Source organism: Macrobrachium rosenbergii, chromosome 2, assembly GCF_040412425.1.
Source record: "Macrobrachium rosenbergii isolate ZJJX-2024 chromosome 2, ASM4041242v1, whole genome shotgun sequence".
NCBI lineage: Eukaryota > Metazoa > Arthropoda > Malacostraca > Decapoda > Palaemonidae > Macrobrachium > Macrobrachium rosenbergii.
The window spans coordinates 27,060,848-27,068,347 of NC_089742.1; the positions used below are offsets into that span (position 1 = coordinate 27,060,848).

Consider the following 7,500-nt stretch of genomic DNA (forward strand, 5'->3'; position numbering starts at 1 on the left):
GAATGTTAAACGATATTTGTGGATTAATATTAGTGAAAATAATATTTATAAATCCTAGGTCCACCTAAAGAAGTCTATGTTAGCAGCATCCACAAACATGCATATTCATGAAGGAACATAGGCCCATCTCAGCTGGGTGATCTTGCTAGGCCTAATGCTTCTTACCATTCTCCATCAGAGCATGATCCAGTGTTACTTTTTAGATGTTAGTCACAAAAGATAAATATATATATATATATAAGATATATATATATATATATATATATATATATATATTATTATATATATATATATATATATATATATATATATATATATAAGATTTTATTTTTATATATTTAATATTGATGCTTAATAACACATCAATTTCGGCCTAGATCTAATTTTTTTAGACATATCCGGAATACATTTATTCAAAGACTAGAATATTTATGTAAAAATATGTATTATTATTATTATTATTATTATTATACAAAGGATAAAATTTGGAGCATCGAGAAATGAAGAATACTTATGTCGAATAGTAATAATATAATTATTATTATTATTATTATTATTATTATTATTATTATTATTATTATTATTATAATAGATATTTTCACAACTTTCTCGAAATGCACTATAAACATCACTTAGAAGGAGATTAAACTGAGCATAACAGCAGAAACAGCAGCACAGGGGCATTGATATTCTCACAGCACTTTTACAGCAGCGCGCAATAACAGCAATATACTCAAGAGAGAGAGAGAGAGAGATTTGCAATAAATTGCACAAAACATACAATTTTTACCATTTGAAGCCGTTAAACGGCACCGTTAGGCCTAGATAACAACAAAAAAGTAAAAATGCGCCGAAGTTTCTTCGTCGCAATCGACTTTTCTGTACAGCGTATATAATCAAGGCCACCGAAAACAGATCTGTCTTTCGGTGATCTCGGTATAATGCTGTATGAACCGCGACCCATGAAATTTAACCACGACCCGGTGGTGGCCTATCCTATGTCGTTGCCAGATGCACGATTATGGCTAACTTTAACCTTAAATAAAATGAAAACTACTTGGCTAGAGGGCTGCAATTTGGTATGTTTGATGACTGGAGGGTGGATGGTCAACATACCAATTTGCAGCCCTCTAGCCTCAGTAGTTTTTAAAATCTGAGGGCGGACAGATAAACTGCGGACAGACAAAGCCGTCACAACAGTTTTCCTTTACAGAAAACTAACAGTGACCATAACCAACATACAAATCGCACCGTAGTAGGCCTGAATAACAAAGAAATAACCACAACCAACTTATATAAATAACAAATAACAAGCAAATAACCTTGAGTTGGTCGAGAACAGCTCCAACTCGATGCAAGACACGACTATATATCCTAATCGGGCGGCGAGATCAAAGGAGACTACTGATCGCGCAAGACGCCGCACAGACACACAGACAGACAGACAGGTGGGGAGGAGTGGAGGGGAGGAGGGGAGGGAGAAGAGGGAGGGGTGTTAGAATAAATCCTACGAGTCCTGATCTTGCCGGATGTGTCAAGAAATCGGGAGGATATTGAAGGAACTGTTTTAAACAAGTCAAAAATGCGCCGAAGTTTCTTCGGCGCACCGGGTTTCACAGCCGCCGAAAATAGATCTATCTATCTTTCGGCTGTCTCGGTATAATGCTGTATGAGCAGCGGCCCATGAAACTTTAATCACTGCCTGGTGGTGGCTCGTCCTATATCGTTGCCAGACGCACGATCATGACTCACTTTAACCTTTTAAATAAAATAAAAACTACTGAGGAGGCTAGAGGGCTACAATTTGGTATGTCTGGATGCTTGGAGGGTGGGTGATCAACATACCAATTTGCAGCCCTCTAGCCTCGGTAGTTTGTAAGCTCTGAGGATGGACAGAATAAAGCGAGGACGGACACACAGTTGGTACACAGTTTTCTTTTACAGAAAACTAAAACGACTGAAAAACAGCTATAAGTATTCCACCCCTGGTTAGCTGGCTTGGAATAACATGCCTATGGACCAATTGTATTCTAGAAAATCATATACGCTTCCCTTTTCCAAAAGACGGTTAATTTGTCGTCACGAGAAAGACAAAAACAGTTTTATTGACCCAGATTTGAGGGGCAGGCAATGCCCGTATGGATCCACTACTTACTTCGTCAGAATTGCCGTTAAGTGGGAATCGCGTCTTATAAGAGTGTCGTATTAGTGTCTGCTCACCAGCTGAAATCCCCCGTACCGCCACAAGGCGAGATAATTCTTCTCTCTTCTTTCTTCTTCTCTCTCTCTCTCTCTCACATATAAACACATTATACATGTAAACATATATATATATATATATATATATATATATATATATATATGAGAGAGAGAGAGAGTATTATATATATATATATATATATATATATATATATATATATATATATATATATATATATATATATATATAAAGTATATATATATATATATATATATATATATACATATAAAGAGAGAGAGAGAGAGAGAGAGAGAGTAGAGAGAGACGCCACACTCTCCTCAATGCAGGATCAACTGCAACCAACACAGCCACAGACACACACACGTACAATTGCCATGCAAGAAAGTGCTCTCATAAGTGAGCAATACATTCTGCTCAATTATTCCGGCAACGTATGCTGTATATATATTTATCCGACATCCTCTGTCAACTCGAGATACGAATTTGGCTTCCACTCAAGTGGCCTCGTTAGTTACAACAAACTAGACGTGGCTAGCTAAACCTGGAGGTGTAGAAATTATGGTGGCATACCTCGCCTACCTATCATGGTCGTCAGGGCGACTGTGATACGCCGTCATCTTTTGTAATTCGCCGCTGAAGGAGGAGGAGGAGGAGGAGGAGGAGGAGGAGGAGGAGGAGGAGGAGGAGGGAGGAGGGGAGGAGGGATGGAGATGGAAGAGGGTGGAGGAAGGAACGGAATGGGTCCCCAAGAAGGCCCAGGGGTACCGCGACCTTGAAATTTCGGTTAGAACCCACCTATCTATCTGAGAGCGCGCCGGGTTGATTCATATAACTAGTTTCGAGGCCTGACTGAAATTCGGGCGATGGGTTAAAGGTTTTTCTGATGTGGGATTTCGGAGCAAGAGCCCGTGCTGGTCAAAGTAAAGTTAATGGAATAAGAAGAGTAACTGAAGCAGTAGTGGGAAGAACTGAATATTGGAGTTGTGTGGAGATTATGAATGTTACTTTTAAAATCTCTTCTTCTTCTCTTCTTTCTTCTCTCTCTCTCTCTATATATATATATAGTATATATATATATATATATATATATATATATATATATATATATATATATATATATATATATATATATATATATATATATTTATTATATTTACAAACTTTTCGCAAATACTGGATAATATTACAGCACTAGTTACAGACTTCCAACAAGTCACTGACCGGTATTCAAACTGTTTAAGACATGTATGCAAAAAGTTCCAGACATGTTCATGACATGTTAACGACATATAGCGTTTATGTTCAACACCAACAACAACAAATACACACGCAAAATTTTTGTTAATGGTTTGTGACGTGTATGTAATAAGTTGCAGGCGTGTTGATGACATGTTTACGACATAAAGCGTTTATGTTCAACAACAACAACAAATACACACGCAACATTTTTAATTTTTAATGGTTTGTGACATCTATGCAATAAGTTGCAGACATGTTCATGATATGTTCACGACATAAAGCGTTTATGTTCAACAACAACAAATACACACGCAACATTTTTAATTTTTAATGGTTTGCACATCTATGCAATAAGCTGCAGACATGTTCACAGACATATTTACGACACAAAGTTTATAAGACTGACAACAACAACAACTAATACACACGCAACATTTTTAATTCATAATGGTTTGTGACATGTATGCAGTAAGTTGCAGGAGTGCTGATCACATGTTTATGACATGTTTTCCAGCAGAATGTTGGCATCCCAAAACAAAACATTGTCTTCGACGAATTGAACCCATACTCGAGGCAAAAAAAAAAGGATATAAACAGCAATTAAAGTGTTTATGTTCAACAACAGCAAAAAATATTAAACAACATTTTTAATTGCGGAAACGGCAGGATTTTGTGGCACTTTGATGATGCCTCTCGCAAAACTGGTGACGGTCATTATATTTTGGAGTGGGGCTGATTCCATTGGCACTAATGAAGTTCATTTGATATTTCATATTACTGACAGAGAGAGAGAGAGAGAGAGAGAGAGAGAGAGAGAGAGAGAGAGAGAGAGAGAGAGAGGGGGCCTAAAAGTTAAGATAATTGGATTTGAATTGAGTGTAGGTTCATGTGGAAAATTTTCAGTTATATATATAAGATTATAAGATGCAGGGAATGTAATATATATATATATATATATATATATATATATATATATATATATATATATATTATATATATATATATATATATATATATATATATATATATATATATGTATAATATACTTATATACTTCACATATCCCCGTACTACGTACATGAATTGAACTGAACTGAATCGAATACAGAATTTAGGCCAAAGGCCAGGCACTGGGACCAATGAGGTCATTCAGCGCTGAAACCGAAATTGACAGTAAAAGGTTTGAAAGGTGTGACGGGAGGAAAACCTCAAAGCAATTGCACTATGAATCAATTGCCAGGAGAGGGTGGAACGTAAGGTGGAAGAAAGAGAATATGAAAGGAGGTACAGTAAAAGGAACCAAAGATGTTGCACGCTGCAAAGAACCTTAAGTGATGCCTACAGTGCACCGCATGAGGTGCACTGACGGCACTAACCCCCTACGGGGTTACTACGTACATGGTACAATACTTTATTCTTTCTCAAACGAAACTGAAGAAAATCTTAAGAAGCAAAAATGGGAATAAAAAACAATAAATAAATTTAAATTTCTCAAATATTCTGAGAATAAAACTATTTTCAATGGTAATCATAATAACAACACTTTACCATCTGTTACCACTCCTCTATCCCCAGAACGGAAATAGCTAATAAAAATACAATTATATTACTAATAAGGCTGTACTACCCTGAAATTTAAAACTGCGGTATCTGCAAAATTCTCGAAACTGAGATATGCCACCTACTGGGCCCGTGAAACACTAATACACAAGTTACTGCAGTTTCAGAATGATTCTTCAATGCTTTATTAAGGGGTCCCAGTTGCAGCATCTGCAAAATCAGTAGTAAGGCAAGGGAATATCTACCATTTTTCTCAGTTTTGTATTTTTGCAGATACTGCAGTCTTCTATTTTAGGACAGTGTATACCCATACCAATAAAATCGAAGTAATTCACTCTAAAATACAAATTTAAACACAATTACTTTTGGGTTATACGCTTGTTATTCTTGGCTAGAGCCTGCGAGTATTACTATACTTCACTAGAATAAGGATAATATTCAATAACTAAAACAGAAACCAAAGTAACATTGTTACTTTCACCTAGAAACTGAGAATGTTCTTTTTGTCAAAATATAAGAATGATAAAACTGAAACACGAGGGCACTCTATTGCTACCCATCACACCCATGGGGTATTCAAGTACCTGAGTGGTCAGAAAAAGCTTTAGGTGTTTGGAGGGTAAGGGGAGGGGGGAGGGAGAGAAGGGGAGGGGGTGGGAAGTGGGTAGGAAGGTGCTATATTCAAATGTTCTGAAAAGGCAGGGCAGCATTGTTCCATGCAAATCAGATTACACAGCACAACACATCACCATAAAAGAGAGAGAGAGAGAGAGAGAGAGAGAGAGAGAGAGAGAGAGAGAGAGAGAGAGAGTTTTGAAGAACGTAATCACCATTACGTGATTCCAGGTTCCATCGCACTCTCTTCATTATGTGAGAGAGAGAGAGAGAGAGAGAGAGAGAGAGAGAGAGAGAGATTTGAAGTAAGTTATGAAGTAAGCACACCACACCGCGACTCCAGGGTTCTTCAATATGACAGAGAGAGAGAGAGAGAGAGAGAGAGAGAGAGTTTTGACGTCATCACCATATCGGGATTCCAGGGTTATTCAACATCACCATCGCACTTTCTTCGTTATCACCATCATTTAGCATGGCAGCCAGCATTATTCATTATCCCTGTCACCATCTTCGCCACCAATTCAGGCTTCATTATCATCACCAACACCAGCAACCTTTATCATCATCATCATCACCAACGGGGCTAACCTTCATTATCAATAAACCTCCATTTTCACCATCTTTAATACCCTGTGGCCTTTATCACTATCATTTAAGTCCAAGACTTATATTCAGCCTCACCATCAACTACCAACCTCATTCATCTTCACCTATAAACCCCCAAAGAAGTGTATTCATTATCACCATCACTTGACAGTCATCACCATAACCTCCATAAAAGCTGATCACCATCACTTGACAGTCATCACCATAACCTCCATAAAAGTTGATCACCATCTCTTGACAGTCATCACCATAACCTCCATAAACGTTTGACTCATCACCATCACATGACTGTCATTACCATAACCTTCACAAAAGTTGACCCATTATCACCATCACTTGACAGTCATCACCATAACCTCCATAAAAGCTGATCACCATCACTTGACAGTCATCACTATAACCTCCATAAATGTTGACCCATTATCACCATCACTTGACAGTCATCATCATAACCTCCATAAAAGCTGACTCATTATCACCATCACTTTAACAATCCCTTTCCGTCAGCCCTATTCACTATCACCCAAAACCCTATCTTCTTCGAGCTCACCATCAACCCCAAATATCATTCATTATCATTAAAAAAAATCCCCAAAATTTTATTCATTATCACCATCATTTCACAACCACAACCTGATTCACCATAGAAAATTCCCCTGTAGCCAAAAAAACATTAGTTTACTTATAAGCATCATTATTTTAACAACCAAAACCTGATTCACCATTGAAAATTCCCGTAGCCAAAAATCCATTAGTTTACTTATAACCGTCATTTATTTTAACAACCACAACCTGATTCACCATAGAAAGTGCCCCTATAGCCAAAAAAAAACCCTTATAAACAAAAAACCCCAAAGTTTTCTCATCACTGTCATTATTCGACAACCACAACCTGATTCACCATAAAAAAAAATGTCCCTTTGACCGAAAAAAAAAACGATGTTTACTCCGCACCACCATTATTTAACAACCTTATTTATCAACCACAATCCCATTCAACCTTTTTCATTGATACCACCACCGAAAAAATAATGCTCCAATAACGCCTGCCTCCTCCTCACCTTCTGCATTCGGCCGGGACCTCCTGGCGGTGCGGGATCATTTATGCTTGCTTTGCCAAAGCCATCTTCGCCGAAGAAGTTTGTGCTTGCACTCTCTGAACGCCGCTTCTCTCACTTCCAGTGCTTTTCCAGGCACAACAAACGCACGCTCCCGCCGCCGCCACCTCCTCAAATCCCCATTCCAGGAGCCTCACACCA

At 37.8% G+C, this 7,500-nt stretch overlaps 1 protein-coding gene across 4 annotated transcripts in view; it reads right to left on the reverse strand.

Annotated features, from left to right (window-relative positions):
• Positions 1-7,500, reverse strand: part of LOC136844322 (uncharacterized) — a 318,972-nt gene that overhangs the window by 217,401 nt on the left and 94,071 nt on the right. For 2 of the 4 annotated variants that reach the window (XM_067113328.1, XM_067113303.1), the window contains exon 1: positions 7,303-7,500. This exon is cut by the window's right edge. The exons of the other annotated variants lie outside the window; for them this stretch is intronic. The gene's annotated coding sequence lies outside the window, so the exon portion shown is untranslated. The remainder of the gene's footprint in view (positions 1-7,302) is intronic. 4 annotated transcript variants of the gene reach the window in all.